This window comes from Pogoniulus pusillus, chromosome Z, assembly GCF_015220805.1.
Source record: "Pogoniulus pusillus isolate bPogPus1 chromosome Z, bPogPus1.pri, whole genome shotgun sequence".
Lineage (NCBI taxonomy): Eukaryota > Metazoa > Chordata > Aves > Piciformes > Lybiidae > Pogoniulus > Pogoniulus pusillus.
The window spans coordinates 102336191-102345444 of NC_087309.1; positions in this window are offsets into that span (position 1 = coordinate 102336191).

A 9254-nucleotide genomic window follows, 5' to 3' on the forward strand; every position below is an offset into this window, starting at 1 on the left:
TTTGTTCTTCTTATTCACACAAATTCCTAGTAAGGGCCAGAAGGTAACTATAAACCTGTCAGTCTGACCCTGGTGCCAGGGAAGGTCAAGGAGCAGGGCATCTTGAGTGCCATTATACAGCATGTGCAGGACAACCAGGTAGGCAGGTCCTGTTTGATGAACATGATCTCCTTCTATGATAAGGTGACCCACTTAGTAGATGAGGGAAAAGCTGTGGATGTTGCTTAGCTGGCCTTTGCCAAGGCACTTGACACTGTCTCACACAGCATTCTCCTGGAGAAATTGACTGCTTGTTGCTTTGGTGGGTGGATGCTTCTCTGGGTTAAAAACCACTAGCTGGTTGGGCCCAAAGAGTGGTAGTGAACAGAATTAAATCCAGCTGGTGGCTGGTCACAAGTGGTGTTCCCCAGGTATTTGGACCAGGTCTCTCTTCAGTATCTTCATCAGTGATCTGGAAGAGGGCACTGAGTGCACCCTCGCTAAGTTTATGTATGACACCAAATTGGATGAGAGTGTCGATCTGCTCTGCAAAGGGGTCTGCACAAACTGAATCAATGGGCCAAGGGCAATTGTATGAGGTTTAACAAGGCCAAGCACCAGGTTCTGCTCAGCTGGCCAAGAAGGCTAACAGCATCCTGGCCTGCATCAGAAATAGTGTGGCCATCAGGACCAAGGAAGTGACAGTGTCTCTGTATTCGGCACTAGTGAGGCTTCACTTTGAATATCATGTACAGTTTTGGAGCCCTCATTACATGAAGGACACGGAGATGCTGAAGCACGTCCAGAGAAGAGCAACAAAGCAGGTGAAGGGCTTGGAGAAAAAGTCTAACGAGGTCTAATGAGGAGCTGTGGGCGAGGGAACTGTGATTGTTAAGTCCAAAGAAGAGGAGCCTGAGGGAAGACCTTTTTGCTCACTACAGCTACCTGAAATGAGGTTGTAGTGAGGTGGGTTAGGACAAGAAGAAATGAACCTGAGTTGTGCCAAGTGAGATTTAGATTGGATATTAGGAGAAAATTATTCACTGATAGAGTGGTCAGGTATTGGAATAGGCTGCTCAGGTAGCTGATGGATTCGCTGTCCCATGGAGGCATTCAAAAGAACATATAGGCATGGCACTTCAGGACATGCTTCAGTGGCCATGGTGGTGTTAGGGTGATAGCTGGACTAGATGATCTTAGAGGTCTTTTCCAATTTAAACAGTTCTACAGTTCTGTATACAGACTGAGGGGAGCACGGGACAGTATTTCAGAGAGCATGCACCTACAAGTAGCTGAAATTCATGGAAACTTTCAGCTTACATCAGTTTTATTTGCTTAATGAAAGCTGAGTGTCCCATTTGTCACTTCAATTCTTGGATATATATTTAAGAATTTGATCCAGTAAATTCTCCCTGGGACATATGGATTGACAAAGCTGATGACACTCTCCCAAAATTGGCTCTGTAGTGACAGTAACAGTGGGCAGCTGTTACACAACTCAACACGGAAAACTGATCTCGTTTCATCTGCAGGCAGCCAGGGAATTGCCTGCCCTCCAAACGTTTCAGCAGAAAGAAAGAGGGATCCCAGCCAAAGGAAATGAGAAGGTGATAGGCATAGAAAGAGGAATCAGCTCAAATGCCACAGAGGGTGATGGAATGTGTCTAAACAGTCATAGCTTTGCTGCCATAAGAGGATTAGTGCTTTCTTCCCAAAGCTAACTTTCACACAAGGCACCATCTCGGCTCGCTCTAAAGAAGAAATGAAGTATTTAAAGGCATTTCAGGAATACCAGAACAAACTCAGTGCTAACACAAAGAGGGAAAGAGCTACCACGAGCAAAACATTTGGTCTGTTAGCACAGTCATACTGCTGAATTTCATTCCTTTTCCCTAAGTATATTTGAGACATATTCCAGAAATACAAATCTCAAGAGATGACAGAAATTATCCCAATGCCCTTTCCTCTACCAACTCTGCTAGGAAAGAAGAAAAAGGAATAGAAGTCCAAAGACTTGTTCTGCTGCACCAGTGGCTGCATGGGCTACAAACACATGGCTGCAGGGACAACCTTAACTCATCTCTGTCTAGTAGAAGCCATCTTCCAGACTTAAGGCTAAATATATGATGATGAGAGAAACTGCCACAGCATGCTCCTCTGCCACGTGCTACACCAGCTACTCTCTCAGTGGTGACCACAGGCATCACCCACAGAGGAAGCATGACACATGCCTTTGACCCCCACCCAAAGAGCAGAGGAAGGGATTTAATTTCTCCCAAAGCTATAATGGACTTGTCCACTGATCAGGGAGAGTCAGATCCTGGTCTTGTGAGGTCATGGGCAAGACGTTCATCAAAGTCAACAGGATCAGGGCAGGGCCTTTGATCACAGTGGGTGAACCTGTCAAACAGATATCGCTGACAACTTTTTCCATGCAGCCTTTGTCCTGCTGTCTGGTTACATGTGCTGCAGCTGCCACCTGGGCAGGAACTGTTGAAAAGGCCCTGACAGGGACACAGGGTCTAAAGGAATGCTAAAATACCATTAGAAACTGCCCTTTCTGAAAACTCTGCAACAAGCCATGGGACAACATGGCACCTGCTGGCTCCCCTTAGGCAGAATAGCATGGGATTTAGGACAAGCAGTTTACTATAGGAACCTGCACCCTTACTAGAGAAACAGGACCATACTCTCCATTTTAAGCCCAAGAACTATGTTCCTGGAGGCCTGATCCCAGTTTTCAGCAAGAGACTCTACTCTCCCTAAAAAAACCTTGCCCCTGAAAGGAGCCAGGAGTATGGAACAAATTGAATGCAACTGTCTAGGAGCTGGAGGTAAGATAGCACCTAGTGATCAAAGACAGACATTTGGGGATAATCTGAAAAGGACATAATTAGGTGTAATGTACTGTTTAATGTTTCTGATGGAGCTAAAAAAGCCTGCACAGAGATATATGTAGCACAGTGGGTTGTGATCACTTGGAAGTTAGACCTAGCTCACCCTCATGACCTTGCCGGTACTCATGGTCTAATGAAAATTTTTCTGCTCTGGAAAATCACCATCAGACATCAGGTCAGCTTGAGAGGGCTCACAGACTCTCAGGCACCACAACCTGCCTAAGTACTCCATCTGTAACACACTAAAGCACAAAGGACATGTGAGTTTACAACCCAGTGGGGTCCTAAACATACAGCATCCTTAGAAACCGTCCAGTATTCTGGGAAATAGTTACTTAAAGTTGAAAAAGGAAACCCAAGTATCTGATAGCTTTGAAAGTAGTGACAACTGCAGCTCTGCTAGCTGCACCTAGTAGTTGACATCAGTGCCCCTGACAGACAAACTTACCATTCTAGCAGACTGAGCTCAGCTGAGGGAGGAGCGCGCCAGGTAGGGGTTAGCATAGCAGCACCAGTAGCCTCAGGAGGCCACGATGAAATACCCAAAGGATATACTGGAAAAGGACAATGGTACAAATTGCATCAACGTGGCACAGCCTGCTTATATAAACCTACCTCTCAGAAGAAAAGGTCTGGATGACCCCGGCTTAACAGTGTCCTCTGAGGCTTTTGGCAGAGAGTGCAGGGACAGCTCCTTGGCTGGAAGAAATCAAGGCTGGCAGCGCTGAACCAGTTTACACCTGAAAGGAGTCTGGCCTTGTGATTCAAGAGCACATTTTGTCACAGTCATGGCAGAAGCATCTGCTGGGGAGAAGTGCTCAGTGTGCATTTCAGAAGCAATCGTGTTCAAGCCTTGCTGCCTCCTGGCTGTCAGCACTCAGCTTTCACAGAGCTGCTGGGTGCTGCAGCTACCCTGCGCTCGACGATGCCTTTAGACTTGGGAAGTGGGTCACCAGCATCTCAGCGTCCAGCCACAGAGGAAATCATTAACAACCGTAAGGAGCAAGAGGGGGAGGGCAGATAGCTATGGCAAACAAAGTCGCGTTTGATGTTTCCTGTAGCTACTCACAATCCAAAAAGAGCCTGAGGGGGCCGGGGAGGAAAAACCTACACACTGCCAGCGAGCAACAGGAGCAAAACATCGTAACAGATGTGGCTTTGTGGCGTCTCCACAGTACAGATCTGCTGCCATGAAACAGAGGAAACCTTCCATTTCTCCTCACATACTATTGGTGAGGCAGTGAGGTAAAGTATACACACAGTTATGTGATGATAAATACAAACTGATAATCCCACTGATGTTTTGAAGATTAATTTTCTATGAGTTATCCCAGACAAGAACCTAGGGATGCTACTTTGGGGCAGTGTTTTAGGAAGAAAAGGATGAAAAAGCAAACAAGGATGCTCTGCAGCCCTCGCAGGAAGTGGCCCTGAGCAGATGATTTGTAGTGAAGCATGCCTAACTTTAGCCAATGAAATTATCTGTGGGCAAAATTTCAACCAGACATGAAGAAAAATTAATCTGTGAAGTTTTAACCTAAGTTTCTACCAGAGTTTGAAAACAAGGAACTGGCTCATATCCCCATGGAGGAAATCCAAAAGATATTAGATGCTCAAACACTCATTTCACAGAGACCTTCACAAGTAATCCCAGTGCTGATGGAAATACCTGATCTCAGTCGCCTGAAGAACCACACCCTGCTGAATACCAGACAGAGGCTCTAGTTGCTGCTGTGGTGCCACCTTATTCCCACAGCACGACTTTGCAGCTCACATTTTTTTGTTCTCTGCTCCTGCCTGAAGCCCCAGTTTCCTTCCCAAGCTGAGTGACCCCGTGTTACACCAGCTCCAGTCTGGTGTCTTTGCTGTCATCCACTCACTCTTGATTTCGGGTCAAACTTAAATATTTCACTCTCACAGCTATACTTTTGTAAATGTGAGGCAGAGCAGAGGCAGTAAGATAAGGCAAAATGCTCCTATGTATGTTCTTCTGTATGGGCAGGTCCTGGAGTAGACATGACAAGGTTGTTTCTGGGTTCACTGTCAACCCATGCACCTACTCTGATCCTGACTACATCAAAGATTTCTGCATCATCTTACAGGGAAAAAAGTGCTTGAGCAGGTTAGGCAGGGTCAAGCTTAACATTTGAAAGCTAACGGGGCAAGGAAGGACACTGCTGCCTGCCATTTAAGTGACACAGGGCCCTTTTATGATTCTCATATGCTTCATGGATCATCCTGAAAGCCTCATGAAGCTGAGCATGCATCAGTGCTTCCTATGGTCACAGTTGCAGGGATCATAGGGGTAGCATGATGCTTGGCTTCTCAGCCCCCTGAGAAGCTGAAACAGATGACACCGGTGGCAGAGTGCACACAGCACTCTCTTGTGCTTGGTCTGCAAGCATCTCAAAGGACTCTTGACCAGCTCATGGACAAGCGGGTGGGGACATGAATATCTTCCTAAGAATCACCACTTGCAAGGTCACCTTCAAAGATTCTGGAGTTGGGTTAAGGTAATGCCTGAGAACAAAAGACATGACACAAAAAAAAAAATAGGAGGAAGCAAGTGTTTTTCCCTGATAAATTTAGAGCACTCTCAGCAAAACCGTCTGGGCTTTTGGTGGCTGGGAATTCAAAACGTCTATTCAAGCTCCTGCTTTTTGCCCCATAAATTAATCTAATGAGTTGCCTGTGAAATAAATCATTAGAAAAACCTTTGTTAATTTGTACCAAAGTAAATGGTTATTTAAAATAGACACTGCAGGGAGGTTCTTAATTAGTCTGTTGTCAGCTGGGACCAGAAATGCTTGTGGCAGCAGGAGGCTAATTAATTACTCATCTTGCCACATTGTAGCTTCCTGTCAAAGCACAAGGTACTTCTGAGCATACATCAATGGCTGGTTGCTCCTTTTCAGAGACCGTGAGAGCAGCAGATGAGGGTCCTTGACTGACCTGCACTCACTCTTAGGGAAGTGAACGGAAAGGGTGTCCAAGTGAAGTGCCTGTGCCTGAGATGAGCCATCTCTGGACAAGGAGTCTTTGCTATCCACATTGCATGACTTCAACTGAAGGTTGCTTTCTCAGTGGAAAATGAAAATGAATCTTGAGAAGTAGGCATTTGGGATCAGGTAGAATGTGATTACCTAAGGGTCCTTACTCTGGGTCAGAATGACACTGCATGAGCTGTGCCTGTCTGCTTGTCTGCTTGTGACAGTCAGGAAAGTGGGGAGCACATTGGCTACTCCTTTAGCAGCATCTTCACCTGCAGGTCTTGCAGCTGGACCTCTGGTAGGGGTCCTGCTGTAACACACCTTCTGGGAATGGAGATTTGAAAGCCCAGCCCAAGAGACAGTGCCCACATATGTAGCACACTGGGCACTCAAAATGCTGCCAAAGTCTGTGGGAAAGCCTGTGCAGGAAGAAGTAAAAAAAACCAAACCTGTTACAAAGCTTCTGTTACTGTCCCTTCCCTAGCACCCTGACAGTGAAAGCTGTATTCTTCTGCAGAAGTGATTTAATACATTTCACACATGTGCATTGCACAGTACCTGTCAAGGTGATCCTGCCACGTGGTCTAAAGCATCTCTTTTGTAGGATGGAGATCCCTTGATGGAGGAGATAGGGCACCTCACACCTGCTGCTGGATGTAGAGATGGGGCCTCAGCAATGAGTAGGTGACTTGTGATGGGCTGGGAAGAAACAGCAATAGTAAACAGACTGAATAAATATCCACTGGTACCCTCTAAACCTGGCAGGAAGGTTAAGCCTGTTGGAGAGAGAGAGCAAACAACACCCTTGTCCGAAGGGTGCTGCCCTGGGGGGTCTGAGCTGCCTCCAGGCAGAGTGCAGGAGAGGTGAGGGTGGACAGGGGTTTACATGTGGCGGTTTTGAACCTGTGCTCAAAGGCTTGGTTTGCACCAACCCCTCACTCCTGGAGGGCTGGCTGGAGACCTTCCTGTGCTCTGCTCCTCCTCCACAACATATGTAGATGTTTTTGCAGCATCCTACCCTGTTTCTTCAGAGACATAGGTCTGTTCTACAGAAAGGGAGTGAATTAGCCGAGTATTTACACCCACACTTGCAATCAGGAGCCATTTAATATCCCCTAGTATTAACATCCAAGGTTTTTACCAGCTCTAAGTGCTGCAAACAGTTCAAGTGTACAGAAATAAAAACTTTAGCCCCACTCCCCCAACTCCTCCAACCTTGCACTGAATGCCTTTGAAATGCAAGAAAAGCCTATTTCATTGAAAGGTGTGTAGCACTGGCACAGCCCTCTCCTGTCACCATCCTTCACCCCTTGTGGTTACACATCACTTCATCTAGTAAACACTATAATGTAGTTTATGCCTCCAGCATTCAAGCAGCTGCACTCCCAGCACAATGAACACATAACCCTATGTTTAAATACTGCTCCCTGACACAGGGCAGTGCTGTGACTGGCTCATGGTCATCATCATCTCACCATTTGTGACAGCTTAGTGAGCTAATGGATACTGGGGGTGTAGCTTTAGGAGAGGCAGTGAGTTCACAGAAACAAAATATTAAAATGTGTGAAGCTGCTCCCATAATTGCCCAATTACTCAGTAGGGTACTAAGGTCAATCAAGTTCACACTTAGCCACTATGGAGACAGAGGGGACTCTTAGGAGTGGTGCCTGTACAAGACATCTCCTGCTATTTAGACCGTCAGTGGCATACAAGAGCCACGGTGATGCACAGGCATTTTCCTCTGCACAACAGAACATCTCCTGATTTTCCCCCACTCCATCACAGAGAACTTAGAGCTGCTATTCCTTCTCACCCCATTGATGCATTGTCCATGGAGGAAAACAACAACATCTTCCTAACAACCATTTCCTCCTCTCACGAAACTACTTGTGGCTGGTACCTGTGGGTACAAACGCAGTGTTTCCTCTGCAGGCAGTCTTAATCAGCTGACAGTGTGAGAGGAAAGCCTGGGCATACTTCTGTCACTCTCTGATCTTGGTCTCTGATGCACCCAAAGGCCAAACACGAGAAGGGGAATTGCACCACGTACACACACTGTTGGTTTGAATCTTGGGTGCCCTAATGGATAGCTCAAGATAATCACTCACTGTGATAGTGCAGATGATGGATGCCTGTCTTGATGGACATCTGTCTCATAGCACACCAGTGTCCCCTGTGACTTCAGAGACCTGAAAGCTCTTGACAGTGGCCACCACCAGAGGCTAGCTGAACTGAGGTGAGTCGCATCTTTTAAGGAGCTTCTGCCTTTTTTAAGGAGCTGCTGGTGGAGGGCATTGCTGGGGGAAATCCCTCTGAGATATTGGAGCTGGCGTGGGTGAAGCAGCAGGTATCTGCCAAAAGCAGTGGGAAGGGAAACTGCTGTGGAAGCGTCCAAGGGCTGGGGAGCCACCACGAGACTGCATCAAGCATCTCCAGTGCCTCCAGTCCTGTGGCAGCAGACAGTCCTGATGGAGCAGACGGGAGGTAAGCCATCGGCATTTGATAGGGATCAGACAGGCTGCCACCTGAAAACAACAGCCTTCATGTTATTCGATATCCATATTGCCCCGTGCCTTGTGTGACATTGCACTCCTGCCACCACAAAACTCCTGGTGCAAGTTCCATCACCTTCAAAGAGAGCTGCTTACATCCCTTTTCCCAGCAAAACATGCCTTGCCCTTTTCCTCCATCTGCTGCCCAGCCACGAGGAAACACTCACCCCATGCCTGTACCGACCTTCATCTTTCATAGTCTCTACCATTACAGAATGACACTGGTGCATGTTGGAAAGGGCCTCTGGAGGCCATCTGGTCCAACGCCCTTGATCAAGCAAGGTCACCTACAGCAGGTTGCTCAGGTCAGCTTCTGAATATTTCCAAGGGTGGAGACTCCACAACCCCTCAGGGCATCCTGTGCCAGTGCTTGGTCACTCTGACAGTGAAGAAGTATATACTTATGTTTATAGGAAACCTCCTGTGTCTCAGTTTGTGCTCACTGCCTCTGGTCCTGTCACTGGGAACCACTGGAAGGAGCTTTGCTCTGTCATTTTTGCACACTGCAAGTAGTTTTATGAACATTGATGATACCTCCTGGTTCTTCTCTCCTGCCAGCTTCAGTCCCAGTTCTCTCAGCCTTTTCTTACAGGCAAAGGAGCTCCAGTTCCTGAGCAGTCCTTTCAATGGACTCTCTCCTGCAGGTCCATGTCTCTACTATACTGAGGAGACCAGAACTGGACACAGCACTCCACGTGCAGCCTCACCAGCTCTAAGTAGTGGGAAAGGATCGTCTTCTTGAAGTGGCTGGCAACACTACTCCTAATGCAGCCCAGGATGCCATTCAGCTTCTTTGCCACAAGGGCACACTGCTGGCTCATGTTCAGCTTGGTGTC